The sequence below is a fragment of the Ochotona curzoniae genome, unplaced genomic scaffold (genome assembly GCF_017591425.1).
Source record: "Ochotona curzoniae isolate NIBS_2020 unplaced genomic scaffold, NIBS_Ocur_1.0 scaffold_4506, whole genome shotgun sequence".
NCBI classification, from domain to species: domain Eukaryota; kingdom Metazoa; phylum Chordata; class Mammalia; order Lagomorpha; family Ochotonidae; genus Ochotona; species Ochotona curzoniae.
Genome location: NW_024467119.1, coordinates 63,973,458 through 63,982,313, shown reverse-complemented (window position 1 = coordinate 63,982,313; position 8,856 = coordinate 63,973,458).

The following is an 8,856-nucleotide window of genomic DNA, read 5'->3' as shown; positions in this document are numbered from 1 at the left end:
AATCCAAGCACCAGAACAGTGTGGGTCAAGCCAGGTTCGGTCACAACAAAAACTAGTGCACAATATGGAATGCCAAGGTGAGTTTGCCTGTATTGGATGTGACCGCAGGGCCCAACCAGCACACGCGAGAACCGGGAATGGAGGGGGCGGATCCGACAGGGGGGACAAAGGGATAGCTGGATAGCTACTCCCACTGGAGAGCGTGAGCTGGGATTGGGGGGCAGACCAGACTAAGCAGGGCTACAACACTGGTGCGCCCTTTGCGGATTAGATCAGGGAAAAACCAGGCTGGGCTGATTATTCCTACTGGTGCAAACAAAATTAGAGTGGGTGAGGGTTGATTGGGCTTAGCCACAGCATTAGCTGGCAGAAGCTGGCACTAGGGGCTAATTCTGTCAAGTCAAACCACAGAACTACCTAGAGAGTGCATAATCTGGGAGTGGGAGAGGCCTGGGAGGGAAATAGTGGTCTCCTCCCTCTTGGGTTACCACTACCATGGAGGGCGTGAAAACTAGGACAGGGGCTGGGGTGGCTAGACAAACACCCAACAGCATCTGTGTAGGCTGCATAGTGGAGCTGGTTAGATGAAACTAAGCTTTAATACCCATTGACCTGTGAGAGAGCCGAATGGGATGTGGGACAGACTGGACTACTGCTACACATACTGGCAAACCTGGCAAACCAAGGTAGGGGGAGGCTCGGTGGGAGTTATTATGGGTCGCTCCAACTAGGCTGCAGCTCCTATTGGTTTATGCGAGGGCTGAGTATGTGCTGGACAGAACCAGGCTGGACTGCAGCACCCATTGGTTCCAGTGGAAGCTGGGGCTGAAAACAGAACCAACACAGCGATCACAACCACCAGCTGATGGGGCGATGGACTGTGTTGGGCCCTGTACTTGTTAGTACATACAAGAATCTGGTCTGGGAATACCTCAGACAAAATTTCTTTGGAGATCTCCCAAATTGAAATGCTGGACTCAGAACTCTAACAAAGAAAAAACAGAAGACAGAACAAGTCAATCAACCATCTCAGCTATATGTTGGCAGTGAAATACTGGACAAATGGAGACTCTGTGATGGACTGTGTCAATCAGTGGATTCCTCAACAGCCTCATTGTACCTGGAATGGAGAGATTGGCTGTGATTCATAACTGGTGAACCATCAAAACCACTTGAGCAAGAATCTCAGTCATGCCCTACATCCGGGACCTGGGGAGGGTGGGAAACTGTGTGGGCCTTCTCCTTTAATATCACCCTTTAAACATGAAGGAAACAATATGGAAATAATAGTCTTTTATTAAAGATTTATTTTTATTATTTTATAATTGGAAAGGCGGATATACAGAGAGGAGAGACAGAGAGGAAGATCTTCCATCCAATGATTTGCTCCCCAAGTGAGCACAACGGGCCGATACTATGCTGATCTGAAGCCAGGAGCCTCTTCCGGGTCTCCCACGCGGGTGCAGGGTCCCAAAGCTTTGGGCCGTCCTCGACTGCTTTCCCAGGCCACAGGCAGGGAGCTGGAAGGGAAGCGGGGCTGCCGGGATTAGAACTGGCACCCATATGGGATCCTGGGGGTGCAAGGTGAGGACCTTTAACCACTTGCGCCACCGCGCCGGGCCCAGGAAATAATAGTCTTACCCACTTTCCTATAGCCCTCGAACCTTTTTATCCTAATTAACTATGTAAAGATTGTCAAAAATATAATTTAAAAAGTTCTAGAAGAAAAAAAAAAAAAAAAAAGACCTAGGCATAGACAAATATTCAAGGAAAGGATTCCAGAAGTGCAGGCAATTGAAGATAGAAAAAAAAAATGGGATTATTCCAATCTAAGAGGTTTCCAGACTATTAAAGAAGCCTTCAACAATGTGAAGAGGCAGACAAATGGGAGAACATGATGTCAAATTGTACCTAGAATATAGAAAAGAACTCAAGAGATTTATTAACGGGTCCTTAATACCAGCCACAGTGGCCTAGCGACTGCATACTCGTATTGCAACCACTGGGGTCTCATATGGGTGGCAGTGTGTCCTGGATGCTCTTTTTCCTTCTCTCTGTAAATTTGCATTTCCTGTAAAAACTAAGCAAATCATTAAAAATAAATGAATTCAATAGCAAAACAAAAAATTCTGGTAAGAAATGAGCAAAGAAAAAAAACATAATTTTCAAAGAATTAAATACACATGCTCAACAGATAGATGGGAAAATGCTGGTTACTAGCCAACAGGCTAAAGCAAGAAAAACCTAGAGTAAGATTTCAGTTAACCAGGGTTAGAATGATCAGCACACACACACGCACACACACACACACACACAATAAAGTTTTACAGAGACGTAGGTAAACGTGCATTATTTTACTGTTGGTAGGAATGTAAACTTGTACATTCATTGTGAAAGAAAGTTTGGAGATTCCACCGAGGTCTGAAAATAGATCTACCACAGGATCTAGCTAGTCAGTTCCTGGGAATTTATCCAAATATAGTAAAATCAGCATTTGGGAGTTGTTCGTACATCCCTTGAGTTGAAGTTTCATCAACAATAACTAAGATATGGAATCAACCTATATGTCTTTCAACCAGTGACTGCATAAGAAATTAAGATATGTTCATGCTATGAAAAACTTTTCCTCCATAAAAGAATGAAACCCATTTTTTTTCAATAAAATGTATCCTCAAACACACATAATACATTTTATCTGATTTGTCACAGCTAATAGAGAACACACAAAAATGTGTCAGGATGAAATGGTCACTTAAGTGTCATATTGCCATTTGAATCCCATGTTTATACTCCAGTGGAAATATGGTCTTGCAATTTTTTTACTTACTGACTACTATTATTGGTGGCAAATTAGCGCTGTGAATTATGACCATGAAAAAATGGTAGAAGAGAGAGGAGGAAAGGGCTATGTGGAGAGAAACGAAAGTGAGGGAGGTGGTCGTTCTTTCTGATGATGTGACAGGTCATAGATTGTAGTTATTTTGCAAATAATTCTTACAATTATCTAATGAAATATCTACAGAGTTGTATAAAATTGAGTGCAATTTTGAAGAGTAGTATTGAAATAAGAAAACAGAAAAATTGTCCCTGGAAAATTAATTCAGATTAATTTGCAAATAAGAAACACTTTTATATTTCAATAGAACTGAAAAGAATGCAAATACATCAATGGAGTACTGATAAAAATTATGAAAAATAGCACGGTATTCCTAGCATCTTTGAATTGATTGAACTTTTAGAGAAAGGAGTATGAGATAAATCACAAAAAATAAAAACCACTTAGGGTCCTCCATTTACTCTTCTGAAAATCAGGCAAATGAAATCAAAATCAAATTTGGAATATTAATTGTGTACATCCTTATAATTTTGTCCTTGGAAACATTGACTGAATCTTACAGCTGAGACTCACTCTAGATCTCCTTCATGGACGACAGGAGCCCTAACTACCAGAGGTATCAATTCTTTCTCCCAAAACGTGCATCAGTAAGAAACTTAAAAGTATGCAACCAGAATAAAACCTACACATTGCTATGGGTTACAGCCATTCTGTTTTTTTTTCCCCCTTTCTCTCTCTGTATAAAGATTCATTTGCTTTTATTGAAAGGGCCGATTTACAAAACGAAGGAGAGACAGAAAGATCTTCCATCCACTGGTTTACTTCCCAAGTGGTCGTAATGGCCAGGGCTGAAACAATCTGAAGCCAGAAGTCAAGAGCCTCCTTTGGGTCTCCCATATGAGTGCAGGTTCCCAAGCCAGGAATCAACCTCTACTGCTTTCCCAGGCACAAGCAGTAAGTTGAATGGGAAATGGAGCAGCTAGGACAAGAACAAGTGCCCATATGGGTTATCAGTGTGTGAAAAATGAGGTTTTAGTCATGAAGCCATCACACAGGACATAGAACACAGCCATTCTGACCAATGTCTGAACTACTGAACAGATTTCCCACTGATAGCTATGATGTTATTAATATATCTATATCTATGTCTATATATATAGATATGAACTTGAAATATTTACGGAATCAGTTGAACTTACAGAAGTAAAGTATAACCAAACACATATTTAAATTTTTAAATTGTAATTATATTGGAGTTACCACGTAAGTATCTATTGAATCAAACACATTTTTTTAGGAATAACTCTTTAGAGAAAGATTTTATAGCCAGCCTTATCAAAATATATACATTATGTTGGCATCCAGCAATTTCAAGGATGACATAGTTTAGTCATTTCTTAGAAAAACATCTTACGTGGGTCCAGCATGGTGGACAAGGAGCTAAAATCCTTGCATTGAACGAGCCAGGATCCCGTATGGGCACTGGTTCCAATCATGTAAGCTGTGCTTCCCACCCAGCTCACTGTTTGTGGCCTGGGAAAGCAGTCGAGGATGGCCCAAAGCCTTGGGATCCTGCACCCGCTAGGGAGCCTTGAAAGAGCTTCTGGCTCCTGGCTTCGGATTGGCACAGCTCCAGCCGTTGCGGCGCTTGGGGAGTGAACCATCAGAGAGAAGATCTTCCTCTCTGTCTCTCCTCCTATCTCTCTCTATATATAACTTTGCAATAAAAATAAATAATTATTTTTAAAATAATATTTTACCATATCTCTGCTAAATATTATAAAAATTAATCTATGCATTATATGCAAAAGAGAGTGAGACCCTTCATTAGAAATAGCCTATTTTAAAATTATTCATTATTGAAGAAATAAAAAAGAAGTAACCAATAAGTATCTAGTTGGTGGAAATCGTTTCATAATGACAAGTCAGACATTCCTATCCTGTGTTGTCAAACATCCTGTATCACTCATTCTCATGTCATCTTTTGCAACTTATTAATGAAAATGGACTTTTTTAAAACTTTCTGTGAGAAACATATATTGAATAAAAGAAAAAAAAAAAAGGAAAGGAAAACAGCCTTAGGACTTGTGTTTCCCTTGAGTTTCCAATATCAGTTTCGCTCTTGTGGAGGAAACTCCGCTAGAGTTTTGATTAGGAAAAATGCTGTAAGATTTCCCTGAAGAAAAAGAGCCTGCCTTCGAGAAAAGTCCTGAGTCAATGTGAAAAGCCACTAGGAAGAGTGTGTTTTCCCTGAAAATTTAAACCAATTTCTTAGGGGGTTTGAGTGGATGGAAAGGCTCACTGTATTTGACACAGAAATTCATAAAGAAAGGGAAAGCTGATGTTCTTGAGGATTTTTTGTTTTGCTTTGTTTTTAATAGAGCAGCTATGACATTCTGGTTACTCTTTTGAAAGACTGTGGCTAAATACAAAATAGTGAAAAACAAATCTTAAAACTAAGATGATCAATTTTATTAAATGAAAACATTATAAATTGTATATTTTAAAAGTATTACCCACTTTTTTTAAAACTTCTTCTTTTGTAACCCCTGAACATAATTAAAATTCTGCTTCCCTTGGTGCCTAATGCCTTGATCAAGCTAATGATTCTTTTATGTTAAGAGAACTCCAGGGAAGTAAGTATAAATTGTCTCTCTATTCCATGTCCAAGGTGGTTTACACATTAGACCATCGTGCTGATGGGTTTCATAATTCTAATGGGTGTATCTGCCACTAAGTAGATTTTACTGAGTTTTAATTTTGTTAATTGAAATGCTTAAGTGAATTACAACAATTTTTAATTTTTTAAAAATTGTCTACCGCATACTTGGTAAATATTCAAAAATACCTTTACAGAGCTTGACTACTTCTTTACATGACAACAGCAAGAGAATCAGGTTTACGTACAGCTTTACTGTGGGCATTTTTATTTGATCATCTGTTTTCTCTTAATGGTGTGATGGTTCAATGGCCATACCTTGTCAAAATGATAACCATATATGACCTTGTAGTCCATATAAATGCATCAGAGTTCTTTACCAGAAGAGAACTCTTGTGACTTCCCTGTAACTTAAATATCAATAAGCCAGTGGCCAACAATAAATCAGGAAAAAAAAAAAACAAGGATACTCACAGTTTTTAAAAGATTTATTTATTTTTATTGGAAAGGGAGATATACAGAGAAGACGAGTGACAGAGAGGAAGATCTTCCATCCAATGATTCATTTCCCAAGTGACCGCAACAGCTAGAGCTGAGCTGATCCAAAGCCAGGAACCCAGATTCTATTCCAGATCTCCCACATCGGTGCAGGATCCCAAGGCTTTGTGCCATCCTCAACTGCTTTCCCAGGCCACAAGCAGGGAGCTGGATAGGAAGCACAGCCTACAGGATTGGAACCAGCGCCCAAATGGTTTCCTTGCACATTTAAGGTGAGGACTTTAACCACTACATTATTGTGAAAAGGCCCACACTCACATTATTTAAAAAAAAAAAAAAAAAAAAAAAAAAAAAAAAACATTTATTTATTTTTATTGCAAAGTCAGATATACAGAGAGGAAAGACAGAGAGGAAGATTTTGCATACAGTGATTCACTCCCGTAGTGGCCACAAAGGCCAGAGCTGAGTCAATCCAATGCCAGGAGCCTTGATCCTTTTCCAGGTTTTCCACACGTGTGCAGGGTCCCAAAGCTTTGGGCTGTCCTTGACTGCTTTCTCAAGCAATGACAAAGGGAGCTGAATGGAAAGTGGGGCTGTCAGGATTAGAACCAGCACCCATATGGAATACTGGCACCTGCAAGGCAAGAAATTTCGCAGGCAGACCACTGCGTTGGGCCCAGATATTCACTTTTGAAAGGAAATTTCACTGGAAAAAGGAAATAAACGTTTGCATTTATTTTTGAAGGTGCTCTTGGGCACATAACAAGCAAGTAGGAAATATTGAATATTAAACCTCATTAGCTTCAATGTCATCTAGCTTATTAACCATTGCTTAGACATATTGAAGTCATATCATCTTGTCTGAACAGAAAAATGTCCTTCTACAGCCGTATTTTATGTGTGTACTAAGGTTATATTCCTAAATAAGTCCACTTAAATGCCAGTACAAATGATCATTGAATCATTGAAATGTGTATCTCATGGTTTAGATAGTATTAAAATTTCTGATTTTAGGATAAATAAAGTTTAGGTATTTCATTACTTATGATTTTTCCAAAATCCATAAGTAAATTTCCTTTTAGGATTTCAATTATCATCAAGGATGAAGTTCATGGGTTACTCAAATTCATGTCAAGGGTGAGACGTTTCTAATTTTTTTACTTACAGAATGTTTTACTTATTCTTAATATATTATGCCAAGTTTAAATATGAGTAATTTTTTCCACATAGACAATGCCACAAATATTTCAAAACACTTCCATCATTAAAAAGGCAATGAAAGGCCCAGTACGATGGCACAATTAGCTAATCCTCCCCCTGCAAGTGGCAGGATGCCATAAGGGCTCCCATTCATGTCAGGAAAGCTCCACTTTCCATCCAGCTCCCTTCTTATGCTTAGGAAAAGCAGTCGAGATGGCCCAAAGCCTTTGGGATTCTGCATCCCCGTGAAAGGCCTGGAAGAGGCTCCTGGATCCTCACTTCTCATCAGCTCAGCTCTCGCACTGGCAGACATTTGGGGAGTGAAGCAGCAGTGAACCACTCCTCTGTGTAAATCTTCCTTTCAAATAAAAACAAATCGTTACCACCGCAATGTATTATAAAATGATAACTGATTTAAGCAAATGTTCACTATCCCAAAGTATCTGTGAATGATAGATACCATCTTGCCTTATTTACCCAGATGCATTTTCCATATTTTAAAATAAAAGATCAAACCATGAGCTCTTTGGCAGCTTGATTTTGTTTCATACATATTAGAGATGTTTGTTGTTGGTGTTGTTGTTTCTGGTAGCTTTTATTTGTAAGAACTTAGTACTTAGAATTTTATATGATGCAGAATTCCTTTCAAATCCGTTGATTTCTTAGTGAACTTTTGTGTTCCTCGGTGAACCTTCTCCAAGGACTGGATCTGGAAGTTCTTGTGCTATCTTTTCTCTCACTCTCTGCTACCAAATTTATCCAATGAAAACATGCAAGTAGTCTTTGTAGGAAAAAAAATATTTTTATCATTATGTTGTGATTATTTTGTCAGTTTTTTCTTTTCAGTTGGGGAATCTCCTTGGACTCTTCAACTTTGATCTTGAAAGCTTTTGTTCCTATAAAAGCTAACTAAATGGCAAATTGCTTTAGCAGAAAGCAACTCAGAAGCATAGGAACATCAAATAAAAGGAAAAAAATATTTATAGGGCATAAAATCTTTACAGCCAGATACCCATTTTACATACAAGTACTGCATACAAATTATCTGATTGTAGGAAAATTATGTGATAATTAAACTTGTTGCCATATTTATGAATATTTATTCCACTTGAAACACTCAGCAGTGTTTCCCTAAGCTACAATGTTTCATAATTTTGTTTAACTGAATGTAAAAACAAAGAAATAATCTATTTTACATTGTATTCTGGAACATAAATACCAACAGCTCCAAATCAGACTCAATGTCAACTCACTGTATATTCTAGACATATTTTTGTCCAGAAACGAATTCTGGCAAAGAGTAGCCTGGAAACAATTTCAAGTCACAAAAATCTGTTTTTAATGGCTGGTTTGACGCTATGATGTTTGTATTCATTAAATAATCATTTTACTCAATATCATTGTTGTGAATATTGAAAAGATAATATACAATGCACAGTTCTTAAACTAAACTATATATGTAGAAAACTACACACATCTCAAATGTTTTAATATTTTATTCTACAATCATGGAAATATTTGTAAATATTTATTATTTAATCATATTCCATTTATATTCTAACCTAGTGCTATGCTGACTCTAGAGGTTGTATTATTTGCAATACATGTAAGAGAGATGAAGTAAACATTTGGTTGCTCAGAAAAAGATGCCACTCAAACATTA